Source organism: Megalops cyprinoides, chromosome 3, assembly GCF_013368585.1.
Source record: "Megalops cyprinoides isolate fMegCyp1 chromosome 3, fMegCyp1.pri, whole genome shotgun sequence".
NCBI lineage: Eukaryota > Metazoa > Chordata > Actinopteri > Elopiformes > Megalopidae > Megalops > Megalops cyprinoides.
In genome coordinates, this window is record NC_050585.1 from 18,800,091 (window position 1) to 18,820,929 (window position 20,839).

At 46.2% G+C, this 20,839-nt stretch overlaps 1 protein-coding gene across 4 annotated transcripts in view; it reads left to right on the forward strand.

Moving 5' to 3' along the window:
* The first annotated feature begins 4,290 nt into the window (after positions 1 to 4,290).
* The window catches only part of LOC118774243 (signal-induced proliferation-associated 1-like protein 3), a 48,720-nt gene continuing 32,171 nt past the window's right edge, over positions 4,291 to 20,839 (forward strand). For 3 of the 4 annotated variants that reach the window (XM_036523435.1, XM_036523438.1, XM_036523437.1), the window contains exons 1-2: positions 4,291 to 4,435; positions 19,497 to 19,584. The gene's annotated coding sequence lies outside the window, so the exon portion shown is untranslated. Of the gene's footprint in view, positions 4,436 to 19,496; positions 19,597 to 20,839 lie in introns of all 4 variants that reach the window. The other variant, XM_036523436.1, reaches the window with a different exon arrangement.

Sequence of the window (20,839 nt, forward strand, 5' to 3'; positions counted from 1 at the left end):
CGCTTGGCCGGCCGATTGTCCATCACTGTCGAAGCCTTTCACCTCCCAACCCCCTTCAAATATGTCCCATTCAGTGGACCGAGCTGTCAGCGGTTGCGGCTGACATTGTATCCAAATACACCGGCTGGATCGGGGGCGGAGGATGGGTGGTTTCTGGGAAATGTAGTCGTTGCGCGGAGCCTCAGGATCGCCAAGGACACACTACTGTTATCTGAAGAGACAAGGGGGTTCTGTACACATGAACAGTATCTCCTAGCGTCTTCAAGCGAGGTCATGCTACTGCACTTGTTAGCAAAAACGCAAGGGATATTATTATTATGTAGACTTAGGTAGTGCTGAAACGCAAACGTTTCATTTTCTTTCTGATTCAAAGAACAGCGAAATTTGATAGCTGTGTACTCTAAGCCTCAGGTTCCACAGGGTGCGTAATGTATGCGGGAGATGAACACAAACACTACACCTGTCATGAGAAGGAGCAAGCGCGTATTTTCCAGTTCAGCCGGATGTCACCTGTTAAACACCTTTGACGTGGGCAACAGTGCCAATCCAGCGGTCTAGTACATCAAGCCGACGTCACCTGGCGATTTCTCCAATCCCCGAGCAGTGTTACAAGACTTGTAACTGTTACACTTAGTTATTTTCAAAGTTATCATTCAGGTCATGTTGAATCTCAGCCGATGAAGAAAGCGAATTTTGGATTGTTACTTCTTCTACTATTTATGACAAAATGGTTTATGGTTTCTCAGGAACATCATATTTCGGCATTATATTTTCTGTTTCTAATTATTTATGTGTTTTGAAAATACCTAATTACCTATATGTAAATATGCATGACTGTTAGATCTTGGCTCTTTTTAGAATTGTTTTCCTGCTTTGTGATGTAACCTCTTTAGACTGACTTCTGTGCCAACTCAATGCGTCCCAAGAGACCAGTGTTCCTCTACAAAACAATGACGTTAGTATGCAGTTGCAGTGCAGGGCTTGGTCCACATGATGTCGCCAGAGCGTAGATTCCCAGGGGGATGTTCCTGTTTTTTTTTTTTTTTTAACCAGGCAGCATCCCTTTTTGTGGTCTAAACCTAATAAAACCAAACTGGAGGTTCTCAATAGGGATATGAAATTTCATCTCTTGTTCTGGCTTCCTCTTTTGTCTGTAGGTAAAAGTGTTTGTGCACATGTAACTGTGTTTCTGTGTGTGTGCACATGTAACTGTGTTTCTGTGTGTGTGCACATGTAACTGTGTTTCTGTGTGTATGCACATGTAACTGTGTTTCTGTGTGTGTGCACATGCGTGCGTGAATGTCAGCGACCGAAGGTGAGAGAATGACAGTAAATTGGTGTGATTGCGCCTATCGCTGTATGTGGGAGGGTTTCTCTAATTCTCCTCAAGTGTAAACCCTACCATTTTTATCCTGCGCATCTGTCCCACTCTATGACTCTCTCTCTCAGTCCCTCTGCCTGTATGCCTCAAATTACCCTCATGAATCTCTCCCAGTGAGGGCAGAGGAGCGTAGGGTGACTCTGGGCATCACAGACATCAGTACCCGCCTGCCTGCCATCTGCCCTGGGAGGGAGGAGCTGGAGGCTGGGCGCTGTTGGTCTGTGATCCAGGCAGCTGCTGCGGCCATGAGGCAGGGAGGGATGAAAGAGAAGAGGGAGCTGGGCTGAAAGGGAACTCCCATGGCCAGCTTTCTGTCATCTGAGGATGAGAGCAAGAGAGATGGAGTGTCAGTAATGTGACAGCTGCCCACCAGCCGATTGCGGTGTGCGTGTGTGTGTGTGTGTATGTGTGTGTGTCTACACCCCTGTGACAATGACAGCACATGAAAGGCATCAAGTAGGATAGCACTTTGGTGGTGGTTGAGTCCCACACTGCCTTGCCCCTCTGTGGGGATAGGCTGAGGGTGGGCAGAGTGCAAGAGGGTACACCCTCTTAACCTCTTGAGGTCCTTATTCTTTGGCTCTGTGATATTAAAAATAATAAAATAGAAAAACATTTACTCACCTGATCTCCATACAGGCACCTGGGCGGAAGGAGGGTACTAACAAAGTTTGGTATTCTGAGAGTGCGTGTTCGCTCCTGTTATCCTGAGGACTGCGATAGTAAAACGGAGAACCTAATCTGTCGCAATCAGGGACCTGGCTGCATAATTTTTCCAGAAAGGATTTGATCGTGCCCTGTATCTGTTGCTGACTGGATTACACTGGCTTCATTCCTGTTCAAAAGTGCCTGAGATCGGGAAGGTATTTAAATACGGAGGCTTTGCAGAGGATTTAGAATGAGTTGAATGAGAACAGCCGCCCAGTGCATTTTAAAACAGTCTGATAGTGGTCCTGGTAACCACACTGCCTTGGGTTGCATGCTGAACTGAACTGAGAGCAGCCCTGTCAGATTGCTCTGGCACCATCTCCTCTACACCTGCCCTACCCTGTCACAGACCAGCTGGCCTGGCAGGTCTTTGCCCAGCAGGGGTACCTGCTAACTCTAGCTAACCAGATGGCTCCCTTTGGACCCTCCTGTAAGACACCTGCAAGCAGGTAGAGCCCATGTTTGTGAACTGGGCTGTGCCTCTGGTTGCCCAGGGTGACAAGGTTCAGGTCCAGCTTGTAGGCTGGGCTGCAGGAGGTCTGTGGGTTGTCTCATACATGCAGCCCCTGGTCCCCCCGCACCTGGGTCTTGCAGGTGTGAGTGGCCTGGGCATTCTCTTACGATGGACATTCCAGCTCACCTCACAGTTCAGCAACACTCAAGGGCCTCATGTTGGGTAAAATTGTTTTTTTTTTTAAGTTGACAAGGTACAGCTACGTGTTTTGGCATAAGACAAAGTGTATCACCTTGAAGGAGACTTATACCAAACAATGTTGGCATTTTCTTAACTAATAAAGGTTATTTTATCTAACATAAGTCCCTTGAGTGTTGCTAAACTCTATGATGGGTCAATGCAAGTCCCCGTGAGAGCTTTTTTGTTGTGGCAGTGTAGGGCTTAGCGCTTTTCACTCTGCCCCAAATACCTGGACAAAGCTGTCCAACATTGTTAGCCAGTTCAGGGGAACCAAGTCTTAATCCCGGGGCTGGAGTTGAACCTAATCCCATGCATCCCCTTTTGACTCTGCCCCTGCCAACACTCCTGGCCTGACACTGGAACCTGGTCAGACAGGAAGTTAAGAGAGACCAGCATAACTGTTCAAATCTGGGGGGAAACAGGCACAGCTGGATACACCGACCCAGAGCTGTTTCTATCAGAAATCAAGAAATTACAGGTCAGCGTCCAGAGCTGGAATATTGCTGTGACAATGAAATAATGATTAGGATTATCTAACATCACCTGAGGCTTGGTTTATGGAAGAATTTGTATGCCGGAAGGGTAAAAAAAAAAAGTATGATCATTTCTCCTGATCGCTGTGCTATTCCAACTCTTTCTGAGTATAAGGGGGATAATGAGGAAAATCAGAAAACACAATTATGTGCTATAATAGTAACTACTGAGTATTTGTATTGCATTATAAAGAATATAATGTGGTAAAGTTAAAACCAGCTTTAAAAAACTGTTCAGAAGCAAAACTTAGAGTGCTTGCTGAAGGAGCTACGTTACAATTTCTAACTGTTGTCAATTATATAGCTATTTTAGCATTCTAGTGAATTGTGTTTGCATATATATATTAATTCATGTAATGCAATGTGATTCTAAAAGTCAGAGTTCTGCTTTCTATGTATTTTTTTCTGAGCTGCCCACTCGATAAGAAAGGAAATCTTGGAGTCAAAATGACACATTGCAAATAGCAGAACGGCAAACTTAACTTATTGATTTACGATATTTAGCTATTTGCTCCATTTCGATCACTTAAGCAAGCTGAATATTTGTCCTCTTAAGTGCAATGACCGTATACGTACTTACAGACGTATAAGATTTACAAGCCGCATTGTTTGATAGCTAACATATGACGTATGCCCATTTGGGAATGAAGAATTCAGTGATCAACCTGACTTTACCAAATCTCCATACGGGGGCGTTATTTGGCAAAACCAAACTGGACACAGGCCAAATAAACTGATTGACTGGGATCGATTTGGCAATTAAGCTGGTCTGGAGTAATGCCATTTAAATGCTCGGCATATAGTGCTGTTAGGTTCCTTTTTTCTTCAACATTTTTCCCAGTGATGTACGGTACTAAATGAATGAACTATCGCCCCCTGTAGTGGAGAAACGATAGGTAGCGTTAGCCGGTTCGCACAGGCGCAGTAAAGGTCTGAGTGCGTTCGACTCTGGAGCCGCAGTTTCGGTCGGCTGGGACTTGAGGGAAGCAGGAGAAAGGCACTGATGATCTCCGGATCCCCGTTTCCAGAATGTCTGTGGAATTTTAAATCTGGGTGTTTCTAGATCCACTGCGGCTCTCTCGGCAAAGGAGGGATATACGTTCGGAAGCGGAGGACCAGGTAAGGACCCACACCTTCAGCTTAATTCTAAAACCGTAGGTAGCTAGTTCTGTAAATGTATTCCTCGGTCTCTTTTTGAACTAGCTGAGTAGCCAACGAGCTGCTAGTTAGGCAGCAAGATAGTAAGCTAAGACACCTTCAGCTACCTAGCGCAGTTGTATCTTTTCACAACGACTGCACGTATTATGTTTAGCTATTTTATTGCAGGTGCCTTTTGGTTATATTTGCTCGTCCCTTTACCACATCTCGGCATAACAATGCTGCCTAGCATTTTAAAAGGGCAACTTTACTTCAGTGTTTCTTTATATCGCCCTAAGTACGCATGCCCAAGTTTTGCGGACGCTGGAATTCTGTAGTTTGTATGGGTTCAGTATTGCTTTAATGTCAAAGGCGGTTTGTGAATTGGCAAACTACAAAGCCCATGCTTTAGTGCGTCTCCTACCATGTACTAGTATTCTGAAGAACTAGCAACATGTAGCTAGCTTGCAAACTAAAGTTGAATATGTAATGAAGTTCAACTGACAAGAGTTTTTGAAGTCGACCTGAGTAAAGGAGATCGAAACATACTAAAGTCGGAAGCAGTGATATGGGCCCCTGCGATTTGGATGTTTGCGTTGTTATTTAATATACTTTATTCATTACTGTACTCAGTAGCTAACGAGCTACTTATTTTACCTCTGTCTAGCCGGTCTTTTATCGAGCTGTTTCGCATTATGTCGGTTGGTGACTATCAAAATTACTTGCTGCCACTAGCTACATTATACGTAAAAGATAGAACTGATGACTCTTCTAGCTGTACAGTAACGCTTCTCAGTGCTATTAGCTGGTTAGATACACAGTGGTTTTGACATGACGAAGCGGCTAGTTACCAAGAGAGGACCTTAGCCTGGACGATAACACTCGCTTTACTACCCACCTGTCGGTGTAAAATCCTCTTGCGTTAAGATCGAGCTACATTTTAGTTGGCTTATGATATAAATAATTCTAATATTAGAACTGGAGAAAGCTATCTATCCATCTAACTAGCGGGCTTTGACAGATGCTGGATAACTGTCTCTCTATAGATCATCCTTGGCTGAATCCATGATAGATCAGACTCCCTAGAACAGACTAAATCTCGGACTGCATTTACAAGATTTGGTAGTATGTTTCTGTGCGCAGATGTAGTCTAATAGGGTAATTGGTACAGAAACGTTATTTTTAACGTAGTGGTCGTGTTTATTTTGAAACGCGATAAATTAAAAATATACTGGCCCACAGTGGTGTGGTCCCCATGACTCCCTTTAAATCTGTGCAAATGGGAATGTCTCCATTTCATGTACAGGGGCAAGTAAAACCAGGCAAAAAAGACAACGTCAAAGCTTGGATATATTTATTGCTTTATCTCAGAGCCCTGGAAAGAAATGAACGTGCCCCAGCTGGCGATTGTGTGGCAAGGATTCATTTCGCTCTCCAGTCACTTACTTGATAAATTTGAGATAAATTTGTTATTTAGTCTTTCATTCATGCTGGAGTGGTGAGTGGCAATCCAAGGGCCGATATGATGTTTGAGGAGCACAAAACCTCTGTAATAATTTCACCTTGTCCTGTCAGTTTTTGCTCAGGGTAGTTATGGGTAGATACACTATATGGACAAAAGTATTTGGCCGCACCTGTTTTTCAGGGTTTGGGCTAGGCCCCTTATCTCCAGTGAAGGGCAGTCTTAATGCTTCAGCATACCAAGACATTTTGGACAATGCTATGCTTCCAACTTTGTGGCAACAGTTTGGGGAAGGCCCTTTTCTATTCCAACATGACTGTGCTCCAGTGCACAAAGCAAGGACTATAAAGACATGTTTTGATGAGTTTGGTGTGGAAGAACTTGACTGGCCTGCACAGAGCCCTGACCTCAACCCCATCGAGCACCTTTGGGATGAACTGGAACGGAGATTGCGAGCCAGGCCTTCTCGTCCAATATCAGTGCCTGACCTCATAAATGCTCTACAGAATGAATGGGCACAAATTCCCACAGAAACACTCCAAAATCTTGTGAAAAGCCTTCCAAGAAGAGTGGAAGCTGTTATAGCTGCAAAAGGGGGACCAACTCCATATTAAAGTATATTTATTTGAATACAATGTCATTACAATGTAATGGTCAGGCGTCCAAATACTTTTGTCCATGTAGTGTATGTTCAAGCATGTTGTGGCAACCCAGTTAATTGTGACCAGTTTGATTCAATGACCAGATTGGCTTTCTGCAATAGAAAGTTCTTATGAAATAAGAGGTTGTAGTGTGCGGCAGAGGGTGTGGTGGCTATACAGTTCCTCACCTTAACTAGCAATAGGAAGTATCTTAGACAATTGATTTTGAGCTGCAGTTACAAGAGAAGAGGCCGTTTCAATTTATGAACATTGTTTCCTCACGTAATGGTTTTATTTTGTTCTTGTTTCTTTGGATTTTTGAGTTGCAACACTTGCAAACATTAATTAACAAATTCCGCAACGGTGCGGTCCAGCAGTGCTCTGTATGTATGCTCTGTTGTGTGCTTATGTTTTTTTTTTCCACAAGGCTTTGCTTTAGAATTTGGCATTTTCCTATTGGAGATTAGAAACTGGAAGTAGAATTAAACTTAAATTCGAATAGAACATTATTAATCAGTAAAAAGTATGTTAATCCACACTGGAGTTTTTGTTACAGTTTTTGGTTGTTTTTGTTGAATTAATCTCTGTTGTTAGAACTACGCCTTATTTGGTTACACTTTACATGGGGCCTCAAGATTTTACAATATCAGGTGATTTTATTTTTGCTGGAAAGCTGCATTCCTGAGCGCTCTCTTAGGCCCTGATACCGTGAGCTGAGAAGACTATAAGCATAGGGCATTTGCAGTGCTTAGGTAGGGACTTAAGTGTGCCCTTCAAGGTGCTGTTATAGGCAAAGTGCACTTTAAAGAAGTGGTTTCTCTGTTTAATAAACAGGGATAACTTTGTATAGAGATGTTTAATATAATTAGTAAACACCAGAGCATTTATGAATCTCTTGAACTGCAGTAGTGTTATATATTTTTCTTGTATTTTCGCTTTATTTTTAAGTAGTTTTCCACAGTATACAAGACTAGTCAGTGTACAATTATGCAGTAAGAATTGTCAACAATAATCCATATCATAATTTATATTTGGAATCTCCTTCCACACCCTTGTTCTACAGTATTTTTATTTTGTGTAGTTATGTAGCTTTTCCTTTTTGTTTTGTAACTGTTAAAACCACATTTACCAGCCGTGTTTTTAACATTCCTCTGACGTAATTGTTAGTGAACTGGAATTATCACTGTTGAAAAGCAAGACTGTTCAGACCCCATTCAAAACCCACGTTAGAATCGGAAACCATCAGAGGGGCGCAATGTCTGTTGGAGGTAACCTAACTTGGGTTCGCTCATCCAAAACAAATCAGCAAGTGAGTGGAATTCATTCCATCTGCGTAAGCACGTGGATAAACATTTCTTTGTAATTGTTGGTAATTATTGTTGTGGTAATTCCAGCTCTTCCATTGTACTCATGCAAGTGAATAGATTGGATCTGTGATGCTATTTCACAGTTGTTTTTTGTGGCATCCTGCTTCCTGAGGTTTGATGTAGACATGGATCTACAGTAATGTGTCCATCAGGTTCCCTTGTTTTGTCTGAAGTTGTTATCAGGTGGGTGGAGCGGAGCTTTCTTTTTGCCAACAGGTGTTATGACGGCCTTCTTGCAATTTCCTTCTCTGATCTCAGGTGCTTTTTAGGTTGGGGGTGATTTAACTGAATTGTCTTGTTTGTTTTTTGGTCTTGCATTTTTCAAGCAATCAAAGCAGAGGATGGGGTTTTATTGTAAGCACACAGTTATAGCTGTGGCTGATATGAGTGACACTGAGCCAGTAGTTGGTAGGAGCAAGTGGAGGGAGGAGACTGTCTCAGGGCAGAGAGCTGGACAGTGGGCAGCCTGTGTTTGTTTGGCCAGGGTAAATATAGCCAGCTGGTTTTAGTGGGAAAATAACTGCAGATGTCAAATAACTACTCCTACCTTAGTCTTTTACAGGGACAAAAACCATACCCAGAGACAGAGATTTCTGTCCTTTTTACCCCATCACAGAAGTTAAGCTTTGAATCTGGCTGCAACTACAGTTTTTAGTAGTGCAGTGACCGCTGATAATACGTGGACACCTGTACACCTGCCCTCTGTTGTCAAGGAAATGAGAAACACTGGAAACAACCGTGTAGCCTGTCAGTCCTTTATTAAAATCAAGTCAAGCTCAGACGGACTTACTCCGTCCGTGTGTTTCCAGTTTGCTGAAACTCTTGAGAGGCCAGGACAGCCGCTCGGGATGAACTCCTGGTGCTTTGAGCGCAGGTGGTATTTGTGTCTAGTCTAATGAGAAGAAACCGTATCCAGCACCAGCCTCTACACCCGCAGTAAGCCCCACCTATCGAGATAGTGTAGGACACATTCACACGCCACATACGCCACAAACTAAGGATGGCGTAAAGGGACATCTGCTGCAGAGGTTGGTTGAGGTCACATGGTCAGGGCTGTTCCTTTTGCGGTTAAAAGGTCAGAGGTTTGAGTTTGGCCACCTGTCTGCGTCAAGCAGGATGTACATATTTTAATATGAATGTCTTCAGTTAATTGGAAAAAGATATTTTATTGGGGCTTAAGAGTGGTGGCAGCCAATGACAATTGTGTCAGTTGAGACACCTCAGGTGAGGAATGCAGAGGAAACGAGGCAGGTACGAGGACGCAAACCCTAATGTTAGGTTCCGCCTCGCTCGCATGGGGAAGTTTGCATATTCTCTCTCTGTCGCTCGGACTGTGATGGGCAGTGCTGACCTGGGGCTGTCTTTACCCCCAGGGGGGGATTTGTCTTTTGAGGAAGAAGGTGGGCCTCTCACACATACACGTATGTAGAGAGAGACTCCTCTCACCACACCAGAGAATCATTTTTTCATAGTTATTTTAACATGCTTCATTGTAAACGCACGTCATTCTGTTTGTCAACTGTAAGTTCAGATTAGGTGAAATGATTCTGAGATACAGTTAACCAACATGGCTACACTGTTATATTGAGGACAAGGTCGCCGGAATGTAGTTTCACAGAGGGACCTCTATGCATTAGCACAGACAGTATTTCCGCATGCTTTTGGAGTTGTCGGTTGTGAGGCTCTCCTCTGGGCTCCTGATGGTGAATAATAAGGATCTGCTAGTAACAGTGCCGTTCCTGTGTGGTTTGGGGGAGACAGACAGTGAGGGAGAAGGCTTTTATTTTACACAACAGCAGTGCTGTTATCTTTGTGGGAAAGAGATGGGGAGATGGCGAGAGGCGCGGGCGGCGGGAAGAGCAGGAGAGATGGCGAGATAGGGAGAGCAAGACAAATGAGGCAAGGATCAAAGGAGTCAAAATGGTGTCTCAGGATGGTATAAAGTTGGGGGGGGGGGTGCTTCTTTTTTCCCACCTCACTGAATCCCCCTGTCCGCCCAAGAAAAAACCCCTGACTCTGAAGGAGCTCCTTTGGCCTGACCGGGTCGCACAGGTGGCAGTCAGGCCCTCACAGAAGGTGAAGCGCAGCAGTGTGCTGGGGGTGACTGGTGTTCCCATCAGATATGCTGTCTAGCCCTGCGCAGCAAGAGGGTGCGTGGCGCTCTGCCCTCGGCACAGCTGTGGGGTGCGTCTGCCACTCCAGTGCGCATCTCAGACAGTCAGCCAGCCTTGCCTGTCGGCGTTGTGATTACGGTGCCTCCCCCTCTCGGGTATCAAAGGGTCAAAGGCCGTGGCAAAGAGGAAGTGGTGCAGAGTGACGCTGCAGACCCTGTCCTTTTCACGACACGCCCCAAGATTTTCCCCTGCTTCCAGGAGTTTACCTGGATCACCTTAGAAGGGGACAGAGGGTGCTGTCTGCACTTTTCCCCATTCGGTCTCAGTTGGGTTTTTTAGCTCTTCTTCATGGCTTTTTTCGTTAAGGCACATTGCCTCACACACACGCACACGCAGTCCACAGTGGTCCTGTTCCAGAGCTGGCACATGCTGACCACGCAGTGCAGTGAGGTGACTGCGTTGACCCCTGCCCCTCTTTTCACACGTTTTAATCTTTTTACACCATTATGACCTTAGAGACCGGGTGTTTATTCATGAGCTTGGAGTTATAGAAATAGTCACCATTTATAGGAAGAGTCAGTTTCAGTTTGAGAGATCCCTTGCATTTTAGACTTGTATCTCGCTGTGTGCGGTCAGTGTACTTCCCCAGTGAAATGTGGGGAAAGGGCCTTGGTAGTACTGGTAGTACTGGCCTTTTTTAGCACTTTTGTCTGTGGACATCTATGTGCTGTATTGAAGACATGCAAATGAGCAGACCCACCTCCCTCCCGAAAAAAGGAGAAGCAGAACAGCAAGGACAGAGAAAAGAGGCATGAGCGTCTTGATTTGTTTGACCCCGCACGCCTCACAAAAGACTCCTGTGATTAAGTTGCTCCCCTGTTGAGCGGAGGGCGGGAGGGGGGTCTGAGATTAAGAGGACACGGACATACATTAACTGGGCCAAGACGCGAGCTCAGCAGAAATTTGTAAGATAGTGTCTTTAATCCCCGGCTTATCCGAGCTTTTTTGCTCTTTTTGTTTTTTCTTCCTCGAGTGTTTGTGTTGGTGTGTGAATTTCAGCCCCTTGTTTCCTGTCAATAAACAGGAATCCCAGTGATGCAAGCTGTCGCCGAAAAGGGCCGCTCTGGCGGCTGCAGTCGCGCACAGCTCCTCTGAACAGTCCCGGCCAGTGAGGGGGGGGGCCCTGTGTGGCATTAGCTCGGCCTGATGGGAGTGTGGCGTAGTGCTGCTCTTCTGTCATTTTTATCTCCTGCTTGGCATTCTCCTCACAGCTGTTTCACCGCTGCTGTTCCATGGCTCTGGAGCCTGACTCGGAATGAATGCTCCTCAGTCATTTCCATGACACCTGACATTTTATTTAGCTAATTTCTCACACAAGTCACGCACATTAACTTCTAACATGGGTGAAAGGCATTTGAATGGACGAGATGGGCAACAGCGATAGTTGTCAGTCACCTGTAGTTGTTTTTCCAGCATAACAGTATTAATCACTCCATCTCTCTCTCTTTCTATCTTTTTGTTTGTCTGCCTCTCTTTGTTCTATTGAATTGTGTCAGATTACAGTGCAAGGACTTTTATTGTCTTGAATTGTTCTCGTCTAGCTTGTATCCTCCCCTGTATTGTACTGTGGCATATTCAACATAACCAGTGCATTTCTGTCAAGCGGAAATTCCTCTCCAGTGAACTTGCAGTTAATCGGTTAGACAAAGCATTACATGAACCTGCCTCTCTGACTCAGCTGCAGAAGTTCCCCTTCCTGGTTTGGGCTGAGTGCTTTCAGGGCTTTCTGAGGATTCATGAAGTGTACGGTCCACGATTGAAGTGGGAAACAGCTTGAGATGCCCAGAAACCCCCCATGGCAGACGGAAGTCATGTTGACTCACGTGCTCGTCTCGCATGCAAAACATGCAAAACTAGTGCCAGCTCACCACCTCATGCAAACAAACAACGAGCCTGCCCATTAGAGGGGCCAGAGGCAGGGATGAAATGGCCAGGAGGAGGGCCACTCGAAACAGCGATGGGGAAAGAGGTGAAGCGAAAGAAGAGACGATAGAAAGACAGAGGAGGAGGTACATGGAGAGAGAGGCCTGGGTGAGACGGCGGCGCCCGCTCTATGCCAGCTCCTGGTGGGCAAGATGTGTCCGACAGCGGGCGCAGTCTGGGGCTTCAGAAAGGGGCGTGTGCCATCTGGGCCCAGACTGGGCAGCTCTCTGGACCACAGACTGGGGGAAGGTCAGCATGAGCAGCGCAGGCTACATTCTGTTGACTGGCAGTGTGATGTCACAGTCGGTTGTGGTTGCAGGTGGTTCCTCATTTGCTTACATTGCTGCCCACAGCAGCACACATTAGAGTACCGCTTTCGCTTAGTCAGTCGGTGTTTGCTTTGGAGAGTGCTAGTCAGGCCTTTCGCTTTAGGAAAGACCGAACGCTGTGTGTGTGTGTGTGTGTGTGTGTGTACACGTGTGTATCTTTCCCAAGGTCCAAATCACTGTGGTCTCCATGGCACTGTTCCATTCCCTCTGCCCACGTCCTGCTCAAACATGCCCCAGACTACTCCCGAAACCCAAGACCAGCTCTCTGTGTCTGCTCTGTCCCACAATGCACCAGTTAGTCCTGCGATGTGCAGACCTGTAAGCACCAGCGTCTGCGCAGCTCTGCATTCTCACGCCTGCCCCTCGGTCGTTTAATTGCTTCCGCGGGATTGAATTAAGGCGAGGGGCGTAAGGATAACGCAACAGCTTGAGAGGAGAGACCACCCACCAGCACAGGGGGGTGTGGGCAAAGCCCCTGTCCTTCTGCCCTTCTGTCCATCTGTCCCGCAGCCGTAACCCTCCACCCGTTAGAGAGACAACTCAACGTGCACAGCACATGAGCAGTGTTAAATATGTTTCGTTCTTTTAAACAAGTGGGAAGGACAGCGCTGAGCCCTGAAACTCCAGTCACACAAGGGTTTCATGTAGCAGTACCAGGAGACAGTAGACCTGCAGTGTGGACGGGGGTGGGCTGGATCAGGATGCCACTGTAGGCCTGGCGGCAATGATTATTTAGATTATGGTTTTGTGTTGTTGGTTGTACAGTTCTTTCTGCCCTTGTGTCACTTACTTTCATTGCGGAAGGCTAGTTGTTTTGCGCTCTGACCTGGAGGGAGATATTAGGAAGGGAATCGAATCATAATTTCTGTTGCTTCACCTACTGCCAGTGCTAGTCTCCGCTCAGTGCGTGCGTGTGTGTGTGTGTGTGTGTGTGTGTGTGTGTGTGTGAGAGAGAATTTTTATGTATGATCTCCCTACATTAAAACACTGTCATGTTTGTACCTCTGAAATACATTACTTTCAGGGGTAGGCAGTGAACGAACGTTTAATTCCTTCTGATATACTTCCTCCCGCTCAGCACCTGGAAAAACATAGCCCTACACTCATTCTGCTGCAGCTTAAGTGGAGGTCTGCGTAGCCATAACTGCAGGTGCTAGTAGTGTTAAAAACAAGCCTGCTGTAGGCAGGCCTCAGGGGAGGGTGTTTTAACAGGAATCGCAAGGCCACGCCCATTTCATCAAGCACACGCGAGCGTTTAATTTGTTCACCTCCTCTGCTCGTTACTTGCTTGTAGCTGTTTCGGCATCATGGGCTTAGTGCCAGCACACGAGCACACTTTTTACTAGTGCTGTCAGCAAGTAATGAGTTATGTGGTACTTGGCTGAAAGAGAAAGTTTCTGTGTGTGTTTCTGTTTTTGTGTGTGTGTGTGAGAGCAATAAGTCAATAAGGCTTGGGAATGAACAGCAGTCTCCAGAGTGAGAGCGAGAAACTCTTCGGAGAGTGTTGCAGTGGTAGAGTTCCCACCCTTGTATTCCTGTCTCCATAGTTCCCATCACTTGGCACCCACCCAGTCACCTAGCAACCTCGTCTCCCTTATCTGTTGTAGGCAACTGGCCAGGTTGCCACTGGGTCTGACTTATGAGATCCCAAACAGCTGTTGCCTGTGACGACACTCTAGCCAGCGCAACAGTTATTTGAAAGAGGCTGGCCTCTCGTTGGTTAGGTCCTTTGATAATCTGTCTCAGTGCTCGCTGTAGAGTCCCTGAACTAGTGCAGAAGAGACAAGAAGGAAGGAGGGAGGGAGGGAGGTAGAGAGGTAAACCGGAACAACCAGCTCATCAGAGAAATCAGCAGAGACAGGCTTTCAGTGTGACACAGGAATAGATAAGATGAGCAGATAACTGAATAGTTATGAAGTCAGAGCTTGTTCATTTGGAGGTCTGTGCTGTAAAAGAGATTCCTTGAAAAGCGCATTCCCCATTGTGTGTTGATGGCCTTCTCTGGGAGGATCTGGCAATGGGGAGGGCAGTGCTAGTGGTCTGTGGTTCATTCTCTCTCTCTCTCTCTCATGTTGTCTCTCATCTTTCTGTGGCTCTCTCCTCCCCTCTCTCGCCCTCTCTGTGGCTTCCCTGTCTCCCCAACCTGTCGACCAGAACCCACATGCTAGCTGCCACCAAAAGGGAAAAGACCGCTGGATAGACAGGTGGGGGGTGAGGGGGGATAAAAGTGCAGGGAAAAGTGGCAGAGAGGATGAGAGACAATGGAGTGATGAGAGTGTGGAGAGACAGAGAGAGGTAAAGAGGGGCGGAGTGAGAGTAGGGGGGTGGGGAGATCCAGCTCTTCGTTCTGCCATGCTTCTCAGCTCCGTACATCCGTATGAGAGGAGGCTGGTGACCGAGCCGAGGAGGGGAATCGCTTCGAGGCGGCACAGAGGCCAGATTAAGATCAGTCCTTTTGCCCCTGAGGAGGTGTTGAGACAGGGTGGCCAAAGTCAGGTGTGGGGGTTTCAAACCTGCCTCGTGACGGACGCCCGCAGATACTGCTCACACGAAAACTTAATTGAAAGAGCATCTGCCGGCTTGTGCGACTGGAAAATTCATTTACAGATTTCGTCACCATTCGGAGGGTACATCCCTTAGCTACAGTAAGTAAGTCTGTAGCAGCCTTACATGATATTGCAGTGACAGGATGGGAGACATTTGGGGGGGGTGGGGGCGGTGGGGGGAGCATGTGTCGGTCCCACATGCACTGGCACTCCTCATGAGCATTCCCATTCGTGCTGTAGTGTCAACACTTCCCTTAGAAACTGCGGGGTTTCGTTACTGAATGTAAATGGCATCTGGATAGACTAGTTAATGCATCGCTTAAGGCCTACTGTGAAACGAGGTGAGAACTTGTTTCTCTGCTTCTTACACATGGGTATACACACACACTCTCTCTCTCTCCCTCCTGTACCTTTGGTCCCATATGGTGCATAGAGTCATGTTTGGATTATTAGGCCTTTGAGTCTGAATTGAATTTTGACTTGATGCTGATAACATGTTTATGTATTCAGTGGGAAATATTACACATGTTTAGCTCTTCTGGTGATCATGGACTATAATCATCACTGCGTGATATTTCTGTATCAGCATTATTTGAACTAAATCATGTATGTGTCAAAACTGAATTCTTAATTCCCTGACACATAGAATACACAAAAAAAATCTGCTCTGGGGCAGGGCTTGACATCAGCAGTTGCCTATTTGCCTGGGGAAACCAAATTTTATTGATCAAGAGCTTTTGGCAACCATTTGGGTTGCCCAGTTACCTATCTTGGCATCAAAAAATATGGAAAAAAAAATCTTGAAATAGCAGCCCACCATTAGCCTACAACATTATCCCTCACCATTGCAGAAAGCCTGACAATAAGGAGGACAGTAAGTAATATTTTAAATAGAAATGTGTTTTCTTCTGAAATTTCTGCATTCATAAAACCTGTGAATCCCATGGATTTATTGAAAACCATGAAAACATGGTTTTATTGCTAGCTAGCTGGCGTGCTAGTTGCCTTACACTCAACTTGGCTCTTGGTATTGTTGAATTTTGAGAAAAATGTGCGCATATTGATGAGGTTATTTATAGTCAAATAACATTTCTGACAAAGAAAGCAGTGCGCAGTATTATTTTTAGCTAAGAGGCTATATATATAGCATCCCATTGTGAATGTTCTGTCACTTTGATTCATATTCTAAAGAGGTGATTTGAACTTAAGGAAATAAATATAGACTATAAGCCTCCAGTGTTCTTCCCCTGAAACAGTCTACAAATGATTTCACATAATTTCATAGCTTCTAATGTGTTATTTGCCCAAAGAGAAGAACCCAAAACCAAAATTTGGACGCCCACATATTGCAATAAAAGGGACAATAGAATTACAGCTGAACTTCACCATCTGTCTGAAACAGATTCAGTTAAGCATTCTCTTGTCAGCAAATAACCTTTTGGGGGTGTTGGGTGGGGTCAAAGTATATAATGTTAAAACATGGCACATGGCAAACATTGTATGTGATAATCAAAACCAGTGAAATTAAAAAGCAGAAGGGAGCACAAACAGAAAGGTTAACGACCTATTGTGTTAATAAAAAAGGAAGAAGCATCTTTTTGTTCTTCATTTTTATATTGTTAAATCAAAGTGCTGTATGCGTTCGAGTTTCAGTGAGCAGTGCTTCCAGTGGGATGTTTTAGGCTCTTATCAACACTACGCCGTCTCGGGGGGGGGGGGGGGGGGCTGCTCTTGACGGATCGGTCGTTAAAGTCATGTGAAGGCCTTTGTTTGACTGTGAGAGAGAGAGGGGAAGGACACGGCATGGGACACAATGACTAATACACCCCCCCCCCCCCCCCCTGTTTGCCACTCTCTTGTTTACCACTCTCTTATCTTCTTTCGCTTGCCCCGCTAACTCCGCCCTCCTTCCTTCTCATGGCCAATCAGTACCCCCCGCCTGCAAAGCCACGCCTTCTGTTTGGCTTTCTTGACAGAGTCTGTGCCAGTTTGTCCACAGAATCAAACTCTATCCCAGTTTCGATTCAGTGCATTGTTGGCACACACTGTTAATTTCTTACCTAGAATTAACAGTTTTCTTTTGCATTGCCATAGTGCACTATTGCACTTGTAGAATTTTTGCATTGCAGGACTTCTGTATTCAGTACTGTGCTGTGTGATGGATTTGCCATATGCACATTATCTGTGTGAGCTGTTGTTCAGATAGCCTTTTGCTGAATGCACTTTTGCACTTTTGCTATGGATCAGAGCATCTGCCCGCTCAGTGGATGTAAATGTAATGGTATCCCTCCTAATAACATTACACCCTGGCCACAGTCATTAATGGAACGCTTTTCCTCGCTGACCGGCAGCCGTATCTCGCACACAGCAGATGTTGGTTTGAAAGGAAGCGCAGATCCTGGTAACAAGAGGAGAGTGATCTATGGGGAGCGACTGTGACCCTGTTCAGCTGGGAACAAGAAGCCCTCACAGCCGGGCTTCATTGACACCCCACCCCCCCCCCCCACCCCCCACCACCACCACCACCATCACCCTTAATGGTGTTTTTGAAGAGGGGGGAGACAGAGGGACTGAGGGAGATGGCGAGAGGGTTTGAGTGAGCGAGAGAGAGAAGGGGTTTGCTGTTAGAGGCCCCTTTCTGTCTGATAATACTGTACTATCGGTGCCTGCCCTCTGACTGCATGCCTCTGCCCCTGTTTAGAGTGTGAGGTAGAACCTTTGTTCTGCTGCATTGGTCCATGTGCAGCAATGCACAAGACTCTGTGTCAGTGTGCTGTAAGAATATCATTGTGTGTTTGCCTGGTATATACTGTATAACAGAGTGTGTGTGCGTGTTTATGTTTTTATCTTCTGTATCATCATCCCCACAGGATGCTTTTGAGACAGTTTGTTGGAAGGGACAAACAAGAAAAAAAACATGAGGTAAAGATACTGGGTTAGAGTTGCTAATGGTCTGCATTTCCCCAGCTGGACATTTATTACACCACATGAACCCGTGAGTCAAGATCACCTTTCAGATTTCCTCCGCCACACACTCCTCCACACGCCCCTCTCCTGTGTCCCTCTCTCATCTCTGAGAGACATCAATTTTTAGTTTCCGAAATTCCCCCTCAGGTGAAAGAGAGTAAGTAACAGGGCTGTAAGTCGCCTCTCCTGTCATTACCAGCCCCCCTGTGGAAGTGGGGGCCGGGCGGGGGCCCCATCCCAGCATGGGACAGCTGCTTAAGAGAGAGGAAATGGGCCATTTCCCCCCTGACCCCAGAGATCATTCCCCTGTAAATGAGAGACACACTTGGCCCATCCCAGCAGCCATCAGAAAGCTCTTTTTTTCATGCATCCCCCCAGCACTGCCCCACTGTAAATGCTCTCGCGTCCCAGCATGCATTGCAGGGTTACAGTTCCAAGCATGCTCTGCTCCTGATCTCTCTGGAGAGCAGACATAGCTGAATGCATTCATTTACACTATATTATTACATATTGGTATAGCAGATGCTCTGGATCAAAGCTACTTACATAGCTTACATACCATTCATTTATACAGATGGATATTTACTATGTAATGCAGGTTAAGCACAGAGCTGTAGAGTCCAACAACAGTGCCTCACCTGGGAATTGAACCTACTACCTTTGGGTCATGAGATCCATTCTGTAACCACTATGCCACACCATCACAATTTCCCTGGTGCTCAAGGAGACCAAAGCAAGAGAAGGCTGTTAGACTCCTCTACAGCAATGAAGACACATATGTTTTCACAGCACCTGAGTGCTGGATTCTGGGAAATCTCCAAGCATTTTTGTGTCAGACTTTGGTGCTGGGTGCATATCATAGAATTACCTCTGAGTATGGCAGTAGCTGTGAATAACGAGGATGGAATACCTGCCACAGGTCCACCCAAAATGATGTAGAGGAGCATGATAGAAGTGCATGTTGCATTGATTTGGTCAGCATTCAGGGGAGAATTAACGGAAACTGACCTCTGACACTGCTGAAAAGGATTCGGGGTCAACCATTAGCAAGTATTTAATGAAAGTACCAACAGCCATTTCCAGCAACTCCAGTGAGGGCACTGCAGTAGTGTGAACGTGTGTCCCATTAGCATGACAGAAGTTCAGCCTCTGAGTGTAAAGCAGCAAGCTACAAACCTCAGCATTAACACACTCATCCTCTCAGCAGCAGAGAGCCCGTGCCTCTCGGATGTGGACCATGCTGTTGTGTTCGTACAAGGGTGGAGGCGAGAAGATAAAGGAGGGGGAGTCCCAGTGTTAAAATATGAATGGGACTGGCAGGCTTCACCACAGGAGTGCTGGAGTGTCCTGAATAGTTGGCTCACTGCTGTGGTCTGTGCCCATTAACAGAGCGCTGGTGGGAGATAAAATCCTCAGCACTCTTCTGGAGTACTTAAGAGTCCGCTTGTTATTTTAAGAAAAGGAAAGGCAAAGCCCCCCCCCACTGAAAACATGCTAAAAAAAAAAAGGCTAACATGCAGAGAGCAGTGTAGCCATGGTGTTAGCTGTGCTGCTACAGCGCTGAAGGCAGGGTTAGGCAGGGTTAGATCTACACACTGTTGGTAACTGACGTTCTCCCTTCCTTCCTTCTCCAGGCTGCTGATCTGCCACCTGGACTGAGTTGCCCTCCCAGCTGCACAGCGATTGCCACACGTGTGCCCGTGCAGAACCACTGCGGAGGAGGTAAATATACAGGTATCTGGCTGGTGGGCAGTCTGATGAAGTTTGGCCAGAACAGCCATGTGTCTCTGAGTTTCCCCCAAACGCTTAGTGGCCCAGCTCTCTTTTCCTGGGGCTGCAGAGTGACATAGCGGTTATGGGCTCCTAACCCAGAGGTTGCTGGTTCAGTGCCTAGGTGGGACATTGCTGTTGTACCTTTTAGCAAGGTGCTTAACCCAAACTGCCCCAGTAGAACTATCTAGCTATATAAATGGATAACATGTAAGAACTGTAACTTGTGAAAGTTGCTCTGGATAGGAGAGTTGACCTGGCTAATGTAATGCAGTCCTTCAGCTGCTTTGAGATAAACACAGACCTACTGTCCCATAAATCCCCCAGCAATGTGGTCATGCCTCTTGGGGTGGGCTGCAGATCAGAGCACCCTGGGATTTTTTTTTAAATATATGTCTGCTGGTTCTTTCCCTCTGTCAAGCTGTCTGGTTTAGATCATTCGCTGTTGGAGGAGTTGTATGGATAAATCTGACTGAATTCTTCTGAGCTGTGTGTGTATGTTTTTGTGGGCTTGTGTGCACTTGGAAAGGTAAGGCTGAGTTTGTGTGTGCAAACATCTATGCACACATGTGACACATACACACTGTGTGTGTCTGTCCCAACTAGGTTCTCCCATTTGACACTGCTATAGTGGTAGTGGTAAGAAGCAGGTCATATAACTTAGAGGATTGCCAGTTTGATTCCCAGCTGGGGTACTGCTGTTGTGCCATTCAGCATGGCACTGAGCCTTGCTCACCTTAAGTAAATATCCAGCTGTATAAATGGATGAGATGTAAGTCATGTGATGAGGATGCCTGTTAAGCAAACACTGAATATCATGTAAATGATGTCTACCTGGCCAGCTTCCTTAGGAGGAAGATGTCTGCTTTCCACAGGGTGTGGTGCTGGATTTACAGCAAGACAGAGCTAGTATGAATGGGGGGGTCAGGGAATCTGCCACATCTGGTTTGGTCCAGTTTGGTCTGAGGTTGACTATTGGTTGTCTAACAGCTTGACAGTGGCTCAGAAGGACACGCTGGTGTCTCTGATGTATGCTGCACGGGACCACATTTTAGTGGAGCCGGCAGGGACTACAGGAAGCCCCTAATTGTTAGCTTTCTGCTGTAATGATACAGGTAAGCACGCAGAGAATGACACGGCAACAGAGACATGCCCATGCTCTGTTGTGCCACACTCGAGTAACACCACGCCCACCTGTCAGTCAGGT